This window comes from Peromyscus maniculatus, chromosome 14 (genome assembly GCF_049852395.1).
Source record: "Peromyscus maniculatus bairdii isolate BWxNUB_F1_BW_parent chromosome 14, HU_Pman_BW_mat_3.1, whole genome shotgun sequence".
Lineage (NCBI taxonomy): Eukaryota > Metazoa > Chordata > Mammalia > Rodentia > Cricetidae > Peromyscus > Peromyscus maniculatus.
The window spans coordinates 66,467,331-66,487,899 of NC_134865.1; the positions used below are offsets into that span (position 1 = coordinate 66,467,331).

The following is a 20,569-nucleotide window of genomic DNA, read 5'->3' on the forward strand; positions in this document are numbered from 1 at the left end:
AATCCTGGATTTTGTAAGACATGCCTAGAATATTGAAAGTTAAATGTTGATTTCCTTTCAAGACATAGTTAATGCTGCAGTGTGTATATAATAAAAACTTAAATGTCAAAATCCAAGCTAAGCAAACTAAAGAAATTTACTCAGAGCTTGTATTAAATGTCTAATGAAGGGAATAACTTCAATTTCTCTCTGTATATCTCTGCTGTCTATGTCCATTATCACTTAATAAAATATCTAACTATTCAACACATTCAGTGGTAACCTGCTTATTGTTGGGTACTAGAAACTTGTGATACTTTAAGTTTATTCTCAGAGCACAGGTTATTAACTTGGGATCACCAGATGATGAAGCCAAAATGTCAGAGGAATGGAAAGAATTGAGTCTTTCTCCCAAATAGCTATATCCATTCCCAAAAATCATTCTACATATGAATTACAGAAACCTCACAAGTCAAAGGTTGTTCCTCTATTGAATCTTCTTTGAAAGAATAAAATATGGTATGTGACATTTCTAGTACTGACTTTTCAAAGTTTTTGCTGTCTATATTACCTATTTCTATTGTCAAAAGTGTCTCCCCTGCATCTGTAGAAATGGAGATATAATTTAAGTGAAGTACTATAACATGTTTCAAATTTTATAATTTAACTGTATAAATATCATTTAATACTAGATTTCTTTCTTTTACAGGAAAGTTAAATTACTAGTACTACAACTTGGATCAATGATTACAAGGAGAGACACTTATTGACCTGATATTCAGAACTATAGACGATGAAAATTAGTATAGATGTTTGATAAAACTGATGTGGAATGTCATTCTGTATGCTGTGAATATGTGTTGCTCTGATTGGTTGATAAATAAAACACTGATTGGCTTGGCCAGTAGCCAAACAGGAAGTATAAGTGGGGCAAGCAGACAAGGAAAATTCTGGGAAGAGGAAGGGCTGAATCAGGAGTCGCCAGCCAGACACAGAGGAAGAAAGATGACAAGTCAGAGTTGAGATCAGGTACCAAGCCACGTGGCTAAACATAGATAAGAATTATGGGTTAATTTAAATGTAAGAGCTAGTCAGTAATAAGCCTGAACTAACGGCCATACAGTTCGTAATTAATATAAGCCTCTTTGTCTTTACTTGGAGGACATGAGTGGGAGAGATTTGTCTTGACAACCAGCTGTCTGGGACTCAAGATCACTCCTACTACATGAAATATCTCAGCTTCCACAAAAAAACAAACACATCTTGGAATATCCAATACACATACACATACCCAATACAATACAATCCCACCATCATATCACACTAAGACAAAATATACTGTGTAGTCACTATATCTAGTTTACTAGGAAATGGTAACTATGAGCTGAACAGATGGCCCAGTGGTTAAGTGAACTTCTGCTCTTCCATAAGGCCCAAATATAATTCCCAGAACCCACATGCAGTTTAGGGGCAAGTCACTTTTGTTCTATTTAATTGGATGTCCTCTTCTGACATTTGTAGACATTGCATACCCATGCTACACAGACATATATGAGGGCACAACACTCATACGTATGAAGTAAAATCAAGCAAATGTCTAAAAACCAAAGAAAAGTAAGACAATCATTGTTAATGCTTGAAAAAACAGACTTGACTGAATTTTGCCTCTACTCATCTTTTGTTTAGATGTTCCTCTTTAGAAATTTTCCTGTCATATCCTCTAAGATTTGTAAGTTAAAATCATGACCAATCCAATAAAGTATTCAAAGATAGAGTCATAAGATTCAGTCTCAAGAACACAAAGTGAATGCTGTTACTAATAAAAATGACAATTTTCTATATATATTTCAGATAAAATACACAGTGTAATATTAGTGCTTATGGACTCTTTTTCTTCTTACTTCAAAACACAGCAATTTTTATTTAGAGACTCTGTGTTCATGGAAGTATACTGCTACAGCACCATGATCTAGCACTTGGAAAGCTAATGTAAGAGAACCTTAGGAATATGAGGTCAGTCTGGGGTACAGAGTGGGACCATGTCTTGACCAACAAAAATGACTTATTTATTTTCAAATCATAAAAATATTTAAAAGCATGTAAAATGTGTGCGTGTATGAAAAACAAATAGAAATGTGTCTTTATGTATCACTATCATTTTTAAAGAAGAGTTTATGTTCCCTTTTGTTATTAATGAACCATCCAAAAGAGCTTATACAGAAATTACCCTAGATAATAATGAATTCTTGCATATTGGGAACCAGTTAAAAATTTCACATTGATTCAATATGACTTGACTCAGTATAAAGTCTAGAGCCTGGACCAATCAAAGTCTGAAAACTTCACTGCTGGAGACAAAGAGAAGTGACCACATTTCAAGGTTACCACGTTTCAATAGGTTCATGAAAATAAAGTTCAGAAGAATAGAAAAACTGAGATTACAGGAGAAATGTTCAAAACAATCAATAGAAGGTGTGTGAATGAATGGTCATCAACTTGTTCACTGCACTTCATAGCTCACATTTAAAAAGCCTCCAGAACTTAACAACTTAGAATTGTGAGTTACGTACTGTGGGAGAATGAATTCCTAAATCTTTCATTTCTAGTTCTGGATTCTTCTCGACATCAAATACTTATTTTACAGTGTCTGTTCTTGTGCTAAATGTAAGTAGCTCCTTCTGTGTCTAAAATATTTATAAGAGCGCTCCTGAATATATTAAGAGAGCTGAGCTTTTAAACATACTCAAACTGAATCCACAGAAACTCTACTACAAAGAAAAATATTCAGTAGCAGTTAATTATACAAAGAGTAATAAATGTTTGAGATACTGTATATGTAATTTTACATTTAATAGCAATACTATGAAGAAAATTTAAAATGTATGTATTTTTGAAAATCTCTTTTGTAAATTTGCCAGGCATTGTTTCCTGCTTTCTTTCACTTTGCACTTGTGAGATGAATTAAATTTATTACTTCAGCTCCAATGAAGTCCTTTGTTCAGTTTTCTGTTGCCTTTCCATATTTATTTTTTTAATTTGACATCTTCTATTGTCTTCCATGATGCCCAATTCAATTTCAGCACTTCATATGTTTCCTAAGCCCACATCTGCATTTGTATTCCATACTCAGAAACAGTATATTTTTCCAAGAAGCCTAATCTCCAACTGACTCAAGTTGGATCCATTAAAAATGGAGCACATATCAATTCCATTCAAACTTCTCTCATCCCCACATTCCATTCTCCCTTTATCAGCATCCCTTTGGGCTTCCATTATTGCTTCATGCTTTGTATCTATCTATTCATTTAATGCATTTTTATAGCCATAAATATTCACAGTTCTAAGATTTATCCCCTACGCTGAAATTCTACCACTATTTTGTGATTCCTGGCTCCTTAATTTTATTTTTTTATACACAAAGTCTTTAGTTATTTTAACTTGTGGCTTGCTATGCACTAATTGTTCTGGGTTTCATAAAATGGGACAGCAAGTTCACAGAAGCTCCCAATTTTTCTTTTGATCAGATATTTAACAGTAACTAAAATTTACATTTAGAGCTTTGTACTTCTGTGGTGGTTCAAATGATAAATTTTTCAGACATTTGAACACTTTATTCTCAGTTGGAGTTGGAGGAATTGTTTGGGTAGGTTTAGGAGGTTTGAACTTTCTGGAGGAAGTATGCCCCATCTTTGAAGATTCAAAGTCCAGTACTAAACCATTCTGTTTCTCTCTGTCTCTTTTTCTCTCTGTCTCTCTCTGTTTGTCTCCATCTGTCTGTCTGTCTGTATGTGTGTGTGTGTGTGTCTGACTTTTCTACTTAAGTTTTAAAATATGAGCTCTCGTGTCTTTACAGTGACTTTTAGCCTTTTTAAACTGTACACACATATAAGCCCTATGTTCTATAATTTGCCTTGGCCATGGTATTTTATCACAGCAATAGAAAAGTAACTAATACAACCATCTTCAATAGTATCCAAAGATAATTGGCCCTTTCTTTCTTCGGATCATGAAATATATGACTTTTTCCCAATTATTATGTGGTGCAATTGTACAAATACTATAAAATTTAGTTTTCCTTTGTAAAATAATTTTAGGTTTCCTACAACAATAGCTTCTGAAACAAATCCCAGTTTCATATTTCCACAACAATCTTTCCATATATCTATTGTGACTCTTTCACACTGAATTTTAACAAGCTATTTGTATGTCTAGCTTTTCAAATACTGTGGGAATCCTCAGGGTAATAAATCTGTCTCTTCTTTTCATACTGGAACAGCCATAATACTTAAGGACATACATGTTTATGGAATAAGGGAAAATTATGAATCGATAAATTAATAGATAAGTGGAGTAAGAAAAGGTAAGTTAACTACAGACCCTTGATTTTCTATGTTCAGAAGCAGTTGAATTTAAATTTAGTAGAAATATTCCTAAGTCAGTTTAGATACACTTTTACAAGAAATAAGATATCAATGAATACCAAGAACTATGGGATACAAATACCTTCCCATATGTCTCATAATACTTATAAGACTGAAAAATAGCAAAAACCCTTGCAAAAAAATCATTAGAGAAATTAAGCCAGTTAAGATCCTTGCAACTAATTCCTAATGTAATGTGGAAGGATGGTTCAATGTCACTGAAGGTGGTCTAGTAAGTATAGTAAAGATTGAGGCTACCTTCTCTAAAGACTAGCTTACCAATTACATATTTGGAATGTACACATGTATTGTACACATGTATTCCTGAGACATGTTTTTCTCATCTGTAAGACTGGGGCTATGGTAACAGGATTGCTATCTTGAAAATTGTTACAAAGATGAAAATGAATAAATTATAGCAGCATCCTTTGTGTGAAGAAAATAAATAATAATACGTGGTCAAAATTGAAGGAATATATCCTCGATATCAGTGTCTCACTGAGAGTTTACATAAGTAAGTAGGTCGATGAATTTGCTAAGGTAAAGTAGGGTGACGCAGAGGGGAGAGATCTGGATCCAAGGCATTTTAACACCTGGATCCCAGTCAACAGTGCTGTTTGATGAGGTTTGGAGGCTGGGGTCATGCTGAAGGAAGTAGGTCACCGGAGTGGGTTTTAAGATTTTAGAGCCTTAAGCCACTTCTCATTTGCTCTCTCTGCTTCGAGCTGAGGTGTGAAGACATGAGCTCTCAGCTTCATTTGGGATGGCCACTTGCCATTTCCTCCCCTCTGAAATATCGATGGACCTTGCCTGAATCTAAATTTGTCACAGAAATTATAATATCATTTGCTTTTCACATATTAGTGAAATAGTGAAATGTTCTTTATTAAAAACGGACTTAAATAACCAAGACTATGTGGGGGAATTATCTCATCGAAACCATAACTGTACAGAAAATATAGATTGTCTCACACCTAAGGAGCCAGTGTTAAAAGAGCTTGTGTTTTCTGAGGGAAAAATACAGAAAAAAAATAGAACATTTATTTATGACTCCAAAGGAATTAGCTAAAACATATACATATATTAACAAATTGAGGATTGAGGATTAACTCCCAGTAGTTGGAGATGATAGAAGAAGAAATTTAATTTTTTTTTTGACTGTGAGGGAACATCTAATGGAAACACCCAAAGTGAAGAAGGTTTTGTGTTTGCTCAGTTTCAAGTGTAGTACACAATGGTGGACTGGGGGCATGGTGGAGCAGAGAAGCTCATATCGTATAAGCCAGAAAGCAACCAAAGAGGTTTATAGATAGGAACCTCAGAGACATCTCCCCAGTGACTTTTCTTCAACTAGGTCTCCCTTCTACATTTGACAACCTATGGCAGTTTATAATGTCATCATATTATAAGTCCACAAAGGATTAATTCATTGAGCTAAAAGAAGCCTGCTAGCTGGCAGCAAAACATCTATCTATGAGGTTATGGGAGACATCCCATATCCAAACAGTGAAAGAGATCATTTCAATGGAAATGTGAAATAAAGTGTCTGACAGTTTGTGAAAGTTCATTAATCTATTAATATCATTTTATTATTTCGTTCTGTTGCTGAGAAACAAACAGACAAACAAAAACATGACCAAGGAGGAGTAATTTACTTAGGCTTATGGATCCAGAGTGATGAAAGTTCATCATGGTAGAAAGCAGCAGGTATGTAAACAAGGAGAGCTACGTCTTTAAACACAAGCATTGAAACCAAAGAACTGGCCGTTGCTCAATGTTTTAAAGTCTTAAAGTCCATCCCACTGATGTACATCCTTCAGCAAGGTCACATTCCCTAATCCATCCCATTAACAGTATCAACTGGGAATTAATTGTTCAAATGCCCAAAACTAGGGGCAGGGGTGCTTCCTCGTTCAAACAACAGCGAGATTATAAAAAAGAATAGATTGTCCCACACCTAAGGAGCCAGAATTCAGTTTTAATTTAAAATATAGAGATATGTGAATAAAGTGAAAGAAAAATGAAAATAGCTTTTTTAATTTACTGTGGTCAATTGGGTACCATGGACTCTACAATTATAAAGTAACATGTCATGGATTTGTTAGTTTTCCACAGCCCTCATTATAAAAATGAAAATTAGAAACAAAAGGCAATTAAGTTTCTCTAGGGAAGAGAAGAGTGAAAAATTGGACTTGCAAGATGGCTCAGAAGACTAAAGTGTTTGCCACCAAGCAGGATTTATTAAGTTTGGTTTCTGGGACCTATATGGTAGAAATATAGCATTGACTACTGCAAGTTGATTTTGACCTCTACATGCTTGCACAAAATGTACACACACACACACACACACACACACACACACACACACACACACACACACCTTTAAATAAAATGGTAAGTTTTTAAATAAATCTATATGAGAATATTAGACTCACATTAATATTAAAAACAAAATTCTGAAAGATAAATACATAAAGTTAAAAGCATGAGACTTAGGGAGCCTTTTAAATCATATGAGCAAATCAAGCCATCTTTTGAGGCAAAGTAGAATTGGACAAAAGATTATTACAAGTGCTTACAGTATTCCAAGTGAGGCTGAGACAGAAATCTAAGGCCTCTGAACAAATTCCTGGAGATTTAGGCTGAAGATTTCTCTCTCTGTCTCTCTCTGTCTCTTTCTGTCTCTGTCTCTCTCTCTGTCTCTCACTCTCTCTCTGTCTCTCTCTCTCTCTCTCTCTCTCTCTCTCTCTCTCTCTTTCTCTCTCTCTCTGTATGTATGTATGTGTGTGTGTTCTATAAATCATTCCCACAGGGTGTTCCTTCTTGTATTCTTCCTACTCCTGGAAACAGAAACCTTAAAATGATCCAAAATAAAGAGCCACATAGGTTTAACAGGAAAGGCATTTGGTTCTGTGTGTGACCTTCTGAGGCAGAGCGGCTCTTCAGACTCTGACACTAGCTTATCCCTCTCACACCAGCAGACTGTTCATAGTCACTGACATTTTATTGTTTTTGTAATGTAATTCCCTTGGATTGCCATTTCTATTAAAGAGAATTACTAGAGAATCTAGAGTTGTTTAAATATAGCTTTGAATCTCCACTTCCCACTTACTAAATCTGTAACTTTGAACAGATCTTCTGGTCTTTGAAGCCTCAATATTATCACTTTTACAAATTGCAAGAGTGGTACGCAATATTCATATGAAAGTTTTTAATTGAGTATTACATAAGGTAATTGATAAGAAAATATTCTTTTTTGCTGTTGTTGGTTTTTTTAATTATTTATTATGCATACAATGTTCTACCTGCATGTATATCTGCAGTTCAGAAGAGGGCACCAGATCTCATTGCAGATGGTTGTGAGCCACCATGTGGTTGCTGGGAACTGAACTCAGCACTGCTGCAATAGCAGTCAGTGCTCTTAACCTCTGAGCCATCTCTTCAGCCCCAAGAAAATATTCTTAATAATATATACTTTGCCTAATAAATAACGACTACTACCATTAGTTTGATACTCCTTTGCCAATATTGATATTTGGGTGCATAGAGATAGAAGATCATTCAGTAAGGTAAAGTGCTTGTCACCAAATCCTGGGAAACTAAATTCAGATTACCAACAGCCATGAATGTACCTGGTAGGCCTAGCAGCATGCCTATATTCCCAATATACAGAGACAGAAACAGGATATCCACAGACAAGTTTGTCTAACTAGACTAGTTGAATTTGAGAGCTGCATTCCGAAAGTGATCTTTCCTTGATAGAGAGAGAACAATTGAAAAAGGCACCGAACACCAGCTTTGAGCCTCCATATGCATGCCCACATACATTACAAACATGTGAACACATATACATGTGCACATGAATGCACATATCAACACACACATATGTATTTGTTTATTCTTCAAATTAGAAAAATGGAACATCTGCCCAGCTTTAAGTTCTATTTTGATAAGACAGTGTCCATAAATACAGACTGTCCCCTCAATATAACCCAAAAGGCAAGTCAATTTCATTTCCATACAAATAGCAGCAATGTGGAAATTCTCAAGGTTTGGGATGTTTTTAAGTTTTATACTCTAATATATAAAATCTAATGTCATCTACACTCCTCACAGAATGAAAGTAGGCCACTCTTCATACTGATGGGAACACACATGCACATCCAGACATACACAAACCACCTCTGTGGTTGAGATATTTGCTAGGAGGCACCCACGTTTCAGCACCTGGAATGCTTTGCTCTCAATTAAGATAAAATTTCTCAAAACAGATAAAAAGACAATTACTTTCTTGTTCTTAACAAGAAAATCTGTATAAATGGCTTGAGATTCATGGGGTAGAGTTTTAACTCTTGTTATTTTTGATGTTTCCACTAAAGATATTATTGAAAGATAGAAATACACAGAGACTATTTAAGGCAAAATTGCCACATCCCCTCAATTTCCCATTGATTACACTTTAAACTAGCTGTTTCTGCAAGTAAGAATGCTAAAGTTATATTTTTATTGCATGTGAATCTCAAGTGGATGGTCAACAAGATTCACTAATCACAAATGGGGAGGTGAGTGAATGAGATTTCTCCTAGTTTTTCTTCACTTTCCATTGCAAACTGTAGTATGCTTTGTCAGTGCTGCTTAGTATTGAGGGATTTTTTTTTATATCCCACCCTACCATCTCCCTTCACCACACCCCTTTGTTTTTTCTTTCTTCACCATTGTTCCTCTAAACTCCAAGACCATCTGTTCACTTGGCAGATGCAAGTCAGTTCTGTAATTGTTGTCATTCTTAGCATAGTGCAAACCCTGCACAATCCAGAGGACGAGAAGTACTACAATCGTGAGTTAGCCAAATGTATATTGTTGTAGAAATTACTTGTCAAAATGTCAAGGGGAACAATATTTGATTTCCAAAGCATAGCAGACATCTATCCAGATTACAATGTGAGGGCCCTATTATGTTGTTACTCATGCTATGCGTCATTCAGATTTCAGCTGAAGTAAATGGCATGAGCTTTGCAGGCTTTGATTTCCATTGTGTGAAAGGATGGGGGTTTGCTACAAAATCCTTTGCTCAAGCACTGAATTGAGAGGTTTTACTGAAGTGTATCAAATAATACATAAATTTGGGTAACAGAAGCCTCAGGTATGAATGTATCTCATTTTTAAACAGATCCAAGATATCAGGAATAAAATGTAAAGCATATTTAAAGATGAAACCAGGGAATATTCAAACTCAAAGGCAGTAAGATAGTATGGTAATTTTCTATTGCTCCAATAACAAATTACAGGGAACACCGAGAATTACAATTTTGCCAGTTTACCTCTTTATAATTCTGTACATGCAAAGACAGTTCAGGTCACACTTGACGAAAATAAATGTTTGCCAAGGACACATTCCTTCAGGAAGATCATCTCAGGATCCGTTATGTTGTATTTCTCCACTCCTAGAGGTAGATAGATGTTCCTTGGCTGGAGCTTAGTTCCTCTACCATCAAACTGGCATCTCTTTGACCATGCTTCGATGGCCACACCTCCTTTTTCTACCATTACGATGAAAGGTTCTTGGCTGTGGAAGAGTCATGAGCTTACTTTGATTCATCTGGAGAGTCCAAGATACAATTTCCAACTGATGGTATTTAACAAAAATACTGTCTATAATCTCCTTATTTCCAAGTGATGCAGCACATTTACCAAGTCCATAGGTTAGGATGTGGACATCTTTGGACTTATTCTCATAGATGTCATTCATTTAAAAGCTCTTTCTATATAATAATAAAGATATGTGAAATAATGTGTGTAAATTGAACTTAAGCAAATGTAAAATATTAACTATAATCTCCAAACTCTAATTCTCTTGTTCCTGTGATGAAAATACTTCATTAGACTTTGGTAAATTTGTTTGAATCGTCCTCTAATATATGAACAAAAAATCCTCTAACAGTATGTGCATTTCCTAGCTCTTGCAACTGTTTTGGGTGACACAAAGCAAAACATCTGCCACCGAGAGTTATAGTATGTGTTTCATTACTATGTATATTGTTGACGACAACAATGATGAGGTCATATTACATCATGTTCCTGGAGTTCTAAAGAGTGCCTTTAATTGCTAGCTGGTGCAGAAAGGAGTTGGAGCGGATGTACACTGAAGATAGATGAGTAAGGAACCAACCAATTAGAATGCCTGTTTATGTAGAACTTCAATGAACACTTATTAAATAGCTACTCCGGGCTACAAGTTAAGTTAGATATTGCAGATAAATGATAAGTGTGGCATGGAATCTGGCCTGAATTTACTCACAGAGTTGTTAGTGATATAGAAACATAGTTGTCATGTACTGCATCGTTTCTTCTTCTGTGCATAGAAGAAAAATAAGAAGTTGACATTGGAAAAGATCAATAAAGAGCATAGTGGCATTTCAAACTGATTTTTAAAGGATAATTGCAATTTGTAAATTTTAGACAAGCGGTAAGAAGTTTTCTTTCCTTTTATTCAGGAACCATAAAATGGTATCAAGTTAATAAAATTCAAACAGCATGACAAAATAAACCTCTAGGTAACTCAATTAAGGAGCATTATTTTTCCTTCCATGCCTGGACTTCCTTTATGTAAGTAAAAATAAAAAGACCGAAGCAGGACATAGCACATGCCACAACAAGGTAAGGGCTTGCTTTCTCTGTATCTCACGCTCTGAAGCCTGGTGTGTGGGTGTCTTCTCTGCTAGTGTAGTAGGGATGATTTAAGGCCCTCACACCTACAACTTGCTGCCAAATAAAACATAAACCTCAGCTCCTGAGATTTTCCAAACAGCTGCCTGTTAATAAAATGTTGAGTTGTTTTCAAGAACTGTTAAGCCACATCAAAATGAGTTATTTTAATTTGAGAATATTAAATTCATGGTAATCTGATTTTGGACATGCCAGAAAATGATTGCATTTGTTAAGGTAAATAAAACCTGTGTTTCACAAGAGAAATTCATGCAAATCCTAAGTACCATAAATCCCTGCCTTAAGCATTGGTCACATGTCCCCATAACAATTTCAGTGACAGACAGGGCTAGTCATAGTTGACAATTCTAGGAGTTCCTTATTATAAAATAGGGCTTCTCTTTTCTTCCTGACCTCAAAGAAGGTCACGGATTATGGCACATTACTGGAATAATAGCCTAAAATGTCAATAATAACATCTGTCTACAAATTCAATGACAATTCCATGGCCTCCAAAGCTGAAATCTTGTAATGTGTTATTCATAGAGACAGCAGAAAATGTGAGGATGCCTGATGGTGGGGAAGCTTCTCTGCAACTTGAAAATGTTTCTGAGTTAACCTTAGGGCCTGGGCATCCCCTTTATCATCATTCAAAGCTTTAAATTCTCTGGAACCACTTCTTGAGATCTCTAGACCCCAGACTCATGCAACCATACTTATGGATCTTAACCTATAGTACTTCATGTTTCTTATATGAAAAAACATAGATGTAAATACTCACACTAAGCATACCTTTGTTCTTTGCCTTTCTTTCCTTTCTCTCCCTCTGTTGTTCTTCCTTATTTCTCTCTGGTTATAGTCACTCCCCCTATTTCCCATTATCCCCATATAGCATCTATTTTCTATTGTCTCTAAGGTTCTTTCTCCCCCCTCCTGCCATGTGACACTTCTACTTTCCTTGCATCTCTCTTTTTTTTGGCATGCTTGCTTTATATCATTTTTTTAATCTAAAATTACCTCAGTGCTTCACTCAGTAGCCGGAGGTTTTCTCAGGTCCTTCCCAGCCCCATGGTCTGCTTTCTGCCAGTTCTGCCTGGCCCCATGGTCCCTCAGCCATTTATAAAGTAATTTATAAATTTATAAAGGCTCATTTAGAGACTTAATATCATTTACAAACTTATGGCCATGGCCTATAGCTCAAGCTTCCTGCTAGCTATCTCTTATAACTAAACTCAGCCCATTTCTATTAATCTATTTGTTGCCACATGTTCTGTGGCGTTACCTGTGTGCCATTACATGCTGCTCCCTGGACCATGGGAAGGCATCCTGCCTTCTCCTTTCTTTTCTTTCTTTTTCTGTCTATCTGCTTGGATTTCTGCCTGTTTCTAAGCTGCCTTGCCATAGGCCAATGCAGTTTTACTTATCAACAATCACAGCAACATATATTCACAGTATACAGAAAGATATCCCACAGCATCACCCTAAAAAATACAAGTGAATTTTTGTCTTTTAAAAGTCTTATTCATCTTTTGAATTCCCTTCAAACACATCCTTGTTTTAAAGAATGCTATATATTTATGTGTGTATCTATATGTGAGCAGGAACACATGCCAGTGTGTACATGTGAAGTCAGAAGAGAACTTAGAAAAGTTGGTTATTTTCCTCCACGTGGTTCCAGGAATTTAATTTAATTAATTAATCTAGAAGCAGGTATCTTTACCTACTGGGCCATTTGACTGCCCCAAGTTATTCTTAATGTATTGAATTCAAAGTGTATCCCATTGGAAAGAACATATATATATATATATATATATATATATATATATATATATATATATATATATATGTTTTATATTATATATAAAAAGAAGCAATCATTTGAGATATCAATCTTAAAGATATAATAATTGACTTCACTTACTTGGGATTACAATAGTTTCTGAACCATTAGAAAAAAATCAATATCAGGCCTTATATAAAATTGTATTGATATACTCAGATAATATTTATGTTACATTTGATTATTCTCTTACAGTAGCAAAAAAACACCAAATTTCAGTTACATCTATATTTATTCATTGGATTCTTTATTAGAAAAGTATATTGTATATACTATGAAAAAGTAAAATATTGAATGAATAATATTTGAATTTATATAATAAACAATATATTTAGTAGAATATAATTAAATGATGTTTTTCTTATAAGCAATGATTAAACTTAATAATTGAATATTATTTCATGATATAATAAACTGTGCTGAAAGTTAAATGAATTTGATATAATTTTATCACATATTAATATGTGTATGTCTTCAGAAAGCTATTTATTTATGACTGGGTTTTACTATGCAAAAGGTTGTTGCTATAGACATTGTTGATAGAACCTTTTTATTTGGATGGAAGTATTTATATTTTACATTTAATTATTCTACAAATTTGCATTATTCACCAAAGAAGTGAGTAAAATAAAGCCTCTCTTCACTAAGAGAGTTGAATGTACATTACAGCAGACAAAAAAAATGTATTATCAAGAAGCTAGAAGCAGAATAAGGTATTGACAGAATTTTGTAAGTGGTGCTTTTATACAGCAGATGGCTAGGAAAGCACTTCCAGGTAATGACTGAGCAAAAATTCAAATGCAGTGAAGCAGAAGACCCACAAAAGGAACAGAAAGAACTAATAGCATAGGGAAAATCTCATGTCATGTTTCTGAGATTTTCCAAGAGAAGCAGCAAGTCCAGAGCAGTGTGTGTGACAAGGAAACTCAGAACAGAGTCCAGAACACACTATGGATGCTACAGGCAGGACCTGGATGGATTTTACAGAGTACAGAGGAAAGTGGCTAGTGACCAGTGCATTTAAAATAGTGCTGTGACAGCATCTGGCATTCACTTTAAAGAGGTGAATATGTGGATCTTTTGCAACTAGATTGTAAAACTATCCAAGGGAGCAATGAAGATAGCTCTCTCATCATTTTATCTTGATACAAGGGTTAAATGTAAAGTTTATTCTTACATCATTTCAAAGTGAAGATTGTAGCCAGCTTTAGACTAAACACTCAGTTTATATTTCTATTGCCAAAAAGATTGCAAAACTTCTCGAGTTTTTATGTAAATATAATATGATTCTTAAAGCTCACAAAAATATCAAATAGCTTTTGATACAACACATGAAAATCATTTTGTGTTATACATTGTTTAGAAAATAACTATCTGGACTCAATTAGGTGTCACATATATTAAATTAATTTCCTCATTTTAATTATTTTTGGAATAATTTTTTAGTGAATAAGCTTATTGGCCTATTTATTATAGGTAGTAATATATGCAATAGAAAAACAATATCTTAAAATTTCTCTAACTTATATAAGTTGATAAATAATGCTTAAATATCAAAAAGACAATATTTTCTTTTAAAATTCAAATTTAACTTCTGTAAAATAGTAAATCCTAAGTTACGGTAATGTGTATTTATACAAATAAAACTACATCCAAACATATATGGCTTGAGGTTGTTAAGTGTTTAATAACTCTGCATGTCAAAGCCCCCTTTGGATTTTTAATGAAACATTTGACACAGTTACTAAGTCATATGAACAAATACTTCAAAAATTTCTTGGTGACATGGGTAAGTTTTAGAGGGGGAGTACTCGTGGCTAAGATTACATATTTTCTCTTCCCTCTGTTCATGTTGGGTCTGTAACATGAGACCCCTGGGCACCCAGAAAATGAGTGCCTCAAGCCTCATTTTGTGGGCTTTCTTTGTATCCAGTGCCTACTTTTCAGATGCCTGTCCTTGTATCAGCTGACACTCGTCTTCTTGCTGACTGTATGCACCCTTGTCCTCAGTGAATAAGGGCTTGATTGTGCACTGATTAAAATGGTTTATTTTACTGTTAAAGCAAATTACACAGAAATGGCATTTCCTACCAAACAAAGAAAAATAATACCATAATAACACAAACTTGACACTTTTCTAATACTTTAATCTGACAATCTCAGCACACTTAACTAACAGCGATTAATTAACCCTTACATGATTCCTGTCAGGGCGTCCTGATTACACTCATTTCACAAATTAAATGCTAAGAGGTAGTGGAACAACAAGACAAGGTTACACAGTGTTTCTGACAGAACAGGGACCCAAGAGCCCTGGCCCTGGCTGGGACTCCCAGGCAGTCAGCAAACAAGTACTGATCCTGAGACCACATTGCTATGTGTTTTGTCACGAAATTCCCATTTAATACAAAATTTCTGAGTGGCCAATCAGAGGCCAGTTTCATTATATCCAGTCAAAATTCTCATCTTCTTGTATCACAAAAGCAAGGATAACTTGAAATCTGTAAGGGCATCTTATCTAGAGTACAGATACCAAGAAGGATGAGAAATAGGAGAAAGACTCAGTGTACAAGAAGAGCAGGAGGAGGAGAAAGAAGTCAAGGAGGAGAAGCCTTGCTAGATTTATTTTAATTAGTAAAATGTGACCAAGGTAGAAGCTTGGCCCTGATGGAATAATGCTGATGCTTACAGGTGTCAGTTGGGATGACTGTAATGTATACTAACCAACGAGATTTAGAAAGTCAGTTTTCTGCACTATGGATATGAAATCCCCACTTTTTATTTCTCATGCTATCTCACAGAATATAAATGAAAGAAGCTTCTCTTGAGAAGTTTTTTTTTTTTTTTCTCAAAAGTGTCGTTAGTGAAAATTAGAGTTAGTAAAGTTTACCTGTGGGACCCACCACCAAGACTCCCCACTTGTCAATGCAGCCAATGGCGAACAGCTGACTCACACTTATACGACTCTCATAAACACATCCCAGATGTGTTCTCAGTGTCTGTCTTCCCTCTCCTTGGCCACGTCTGTATTTGTATGTATGTCTATGTGTTTCCCTTGGCCTGAGTATGACTTTTAATCTTCCACCACTCCATGATATCTAACCCTGAGGCAAGTTCTGCTATTCCAATCTCACCATCCCCTACTTAGGATCACCAAAGATTCCAGTCCAGCCATCTCACATTCCATCATTCCCTCAGTAACCATTAAAGCTAATTTTTCAGTATCAGATCCCACTGACAAAGCATAATCATGTCATGTCCCTTATCCATCCCTCTGATGATAAATATTTTATCTTTATTATTATTATTTAAATAGACATAAAATTTTATCCATTTATTACATACGCCATCATGTCTTATTATACACTGGGGGATAACTAAATCTAGATAATTACTATATGCATTATTCATACAATTAATAATTATCTGGTGAAAATATAATATCCAATCCATCAGCATTTTAAAGATTTACTCCTTTTAAGTAACAGATATTTTATGTTCTTTGACCAACTCAAAATGAACATCTGGCCCATCCTCAAATGACCCCAACCCTTGGCACCAAAAATTCTATTCTCTACTCTGTACAAACAGGGTTTTTTGTTTTTCATTTGTTTTTGTTGTTTATTCCACATATAAGTGAGATCATTGTCCCCTTGCTTGGTTTAATTCACTTAACATAATGCCTTCCAGGTGCATTCATATTGTTGAAGAGTAGCACTATAACTTCCGTTTGATGCCAGAATAATGCAATATTGTCACATATTCCTTATTAATTCATTTTCTGAAAATACTTAAGAGCATGTACAATGCAATTTAAGGCAGAGTGAGATGCATTTCATGAGTGGCAGTGTGCTGGATTAGGAAGCTAGAATAAATCACCACAGCCGATGACTCCACAGTGACTATTCCAGGATTCCCTACTTAAATGAACTCTTATTCTGCCAAGTTATAAATGCTTCCTACATGATGATAATAACCTTGGTCCTTTAATGTAAATTACTAAAACTTTTTTCCTGTTCTCTAATTCTGTCTTGTATTATGCTTTACCACTGTATTCTTTGAGTACCATTACTTCAGCACCTTTAACATATGCAGTTAAAATGAAATGAAGGCACTTTCTCAAGGAAGTGCTTATTAAAAATATGCTTAGGATCCTCCTTTTTCCTCATCTTAAATTTTCTTGACATTTCATACCATCTAGTGTACTATGTTAGTTATTTTTTATCACTACATCTGAGGTCATAAATTAATGGTTTGTTCGTGTGTGTGTGTGTGTGTGTGTGTGTGTGTGTTGCATTATGTAGGTATGTGAGTATGCAATATTATATGCATATGTAGAAAGGGAAGAATAGGAAGCCAGACTTTCTCTATGATTCTTTGTCTTATTGCTTGAGCTATGGTATCTTAGTGAAATGGAAGCTCTATGCTTCAGGTTGGGTGGCTAGGCAACAGGTCTTGGCAGCTTCCTGTCTCTCTCTTACAGTGTTGGTGTATACAGTCATACACAGGCATTCCCAACGATTACATAAGATATTACTCATTGAACTTCTTACAAGTTACCAAAATGGGATTTTTTTTTATTTTACAATACTATTCAGTTCTACATAACAGATTCCCTTGTTCTCCCCCTTCCTGCCCCCCTCCCCTTCCCCCCAGCCCACCCCCCATTCCCACCACCTCCAGATCAAGGCCACCCCCGAGGACTGAGATCGACCTGATAGACTTTTTTTTTAAATATCAAATTAGTAGATGAAGTTTCTGCATTTCTGAAATCTCAGAAGTAATACTAATAGTGTTGCCCAGAGACTCAAGATACATTTATAAATTGCAAAAAGTTGATTATGAAAAATAGAAAATGTGATAACATTGTAGCTGAAGTCCTTATCAGGCACATTTATTATACAACTGTGTTCCACTTGAACAGAACCATGCATTCCAGTGACTTAATGGTTGAACTTACATGCATTTGATCATACTTTAAGTGATTTTCTTTTTTTAATTAAGAAAAATTTTTATTCATTTTACATTCCAAAGATCCCCCTCTTCCCTGCTTCTGCCCCTCCAGCTTCCCCACTCCCAACCCACTCCCATTCCCTCCTACAGGAAGGTAAGGACTCCCGTAGACAGTACGTTTAGTAGAGGCCCCTTAAGCAGATCAAACTACACAACTGTCTTGATATGCCCACAGTGGTCATGATCTTGATGCCCCTTGCTCATAGAATCCCTCTTCTCTTCCTCTTTGACTGGACTCCTGAGCGTTGCTCAGGAAAGGGCCATTAAGGTCGTGATGGGGAAACCTACAGAGACAACCAAACCAAGGGAGTGGGAACTCATGAACTTTAGACCAACAGCTGTAGAGCCTCCATGGGACTGGACTAGACCCTCTGCATAAACGAGACAATTGTGGAACTTGATCTGTTTAAGGAACCCCCTAGCAGTAGGATCAGGATCTGCCCCTGGTAAATGAGCTGGCTTTTTGGAGATCATTACCTATGAGGGTCTTGGAGCTGCCTCAACCGAATGTACCATGCCCTGCTGACTCCCCATGGGAGGCCTTACCTTTTTGGAGGAGAGAATAGGGGTGGTCTAGGAGGGAAGGCTGGGGGTGGGGAAGTGGGAGGAAGGAATAGAGGGGGATCTGTGATTGGTATATGAAATGAATAAACAAATTTCATAATAAAAAGTAAGGTAATGCTTAGTATTCTAATATATAGCTATCATTTAAAATTCCATATGGCAAACACAACTTACTGTCAGTATACACAAATCTATTGGATTATTTTTCCATAGCAAATGACAATTTAATTACCCAATGAATATTCATTCATCACTCAAAAATGGAAACAAATAGGCACAAAGAGTAAACTAGTCATGTCATCACTGAAATATATAAGCACATGTAGTATATGTATTAACAGAGTTCTCAGAACATAATTTTTAATTCTAAGAATATACTATGAATATATTTCATACATTTTTGTTTTTATTTCTGAAACATTCCTTTAAAATTTTTGTTGTGTATTTTTATTCTTTCAGTGTGTGTGTGTGTGTGTGTGTGTGCGCGCGCGCGTGTGTGTGTGTGTGTGTGTGTGTGTGTGTTCCTAGCATGCATGTGTTCCACAGTGGTCCCCTGTAGTTAGAGGACTACTTGCAAGAGTCATTTCTCTCCTTTGACTGTGTGGGTCCCGTGAAACCTACTCAGGCCATCAGACTTGATAATAAGTGCCTGCTGATCCCTCTTGGTGGCCTGGGAAATCTCATTCCTTACAATGTGATGTCTACCATAAGAAGACAACATTCTCACTTACAGTGTACTTCAGCTTTCATTTTTAGTTTCAGTGATGTTTTAGGACATGGGCCTCACTCTATAGCCACAATTATCTTTAACTCATTGTGTAGCACAGGGTACCCTTCAAAATGCCCAGTTTTACGTCACAAACATAAATGGCAACACAAATCTAGCAGGAACTTGCTGTGAGCATACACGGAGGCCTACCTAAGCCCTGCTGAGTGTATATCCCATCTCATTGTTTACACAGATTCCCCAATAAATCAGACAAATGGCTGAAGCTCTTAATGTTTTCCCTACAAAAATACGTTCTTCCACCTCAATACTACCTTCCCAGTTGCCATGAGCTTCTCTCATGGACACCTGTGAAACACACACTACAAAGGACACTGAATAGAACAGCAAGTTGGCTCAGTGGGAAAAGGCATGTGCTCTTAGGCCTGAGAACTTCAATTAGGTGCCTAGTGACCAGATGCTGAAGTGAGAGAATCAATTCGTACAAGTTTTCCTCGGACCTGTATACGTACATGGCACATGCACACATACATGTGTGTGTGTGTATATATACACATACGTGTGTATATATAAAGGAAATAAATTTATTCATAATAGAAAGGAAGAGGATTCTGACAATCAAAAATTCTTTTCCTTAAAGGAATGACAGTGTTGAAAAAGAGACATGAGAAATACCCATTGGATGTTACATAAATCAGACTCATCGCCATGATTCTTCAGGGAAGACTATGGCGGAATTTTTTCTCAACAGACTATTGGTCGTTTACTTAACTTTTGAAAGCTGTCAAGAAACAGGTTTCAGTGCTCTTTCTGCTTCGGCAGGACATATACTAAAATTGGAAAGATACAGGGAAGATGAGCATGGCCTCTGAGCAACGATGACACACAAGTTCGTGAAGAAACAGAATCTTAGATTCTGAGAATTAAGTCACATGGACACATCAATTTTACACCTAAAATCCAATTTGTTCTTTGTTTGAAAGGTCGTTCTGTCTGGTGAACACTCAAATTTGATAGAGAGATTAAAAAATAAATAAAAAGAAAAGAAACAGAGATCCCTAAGCATGCAGCTGCCTTTTGTATTCCCACTATTGTGTGTGAGGAGTTGGACTTGAACACCAAAAGCCATGCTACACTAAACACGAGAAACATTCCATATATAAAATTCCAGAGGCAAAAATTTGTTAAAATTTATACATAAAAATTAGTGGTCTCATCAATTGTACTAAGTTATAAATCATCAAAAAAAAACTTTTAAAAAGCATTAGTTGGGACAAAAATAAGAAATAACATGATTTATAAATCAAATAAAAGCAGGAT

At 35.7% G+C, this 20,569-nt stretch overlaps 1 non-coding gene across 1 annotated transcript; it reads left to right on the plus strand.

Annotated features, from left to right (window-relative positions):
• Positions 1-20,057: 20,057 nt before the first annotated feature.
• Positions 20,058-20,162, plus strand: LOC121822662 (U6 spliceosomal RNA). The gene has a single exon (XR_006063830.2). It is a non-coding gene; the product is annotated as a U6 spliceosomal RNA (small nuclear RNA).
• Positions 20,163-20,569: the final 407 nt, after the last annotated feature.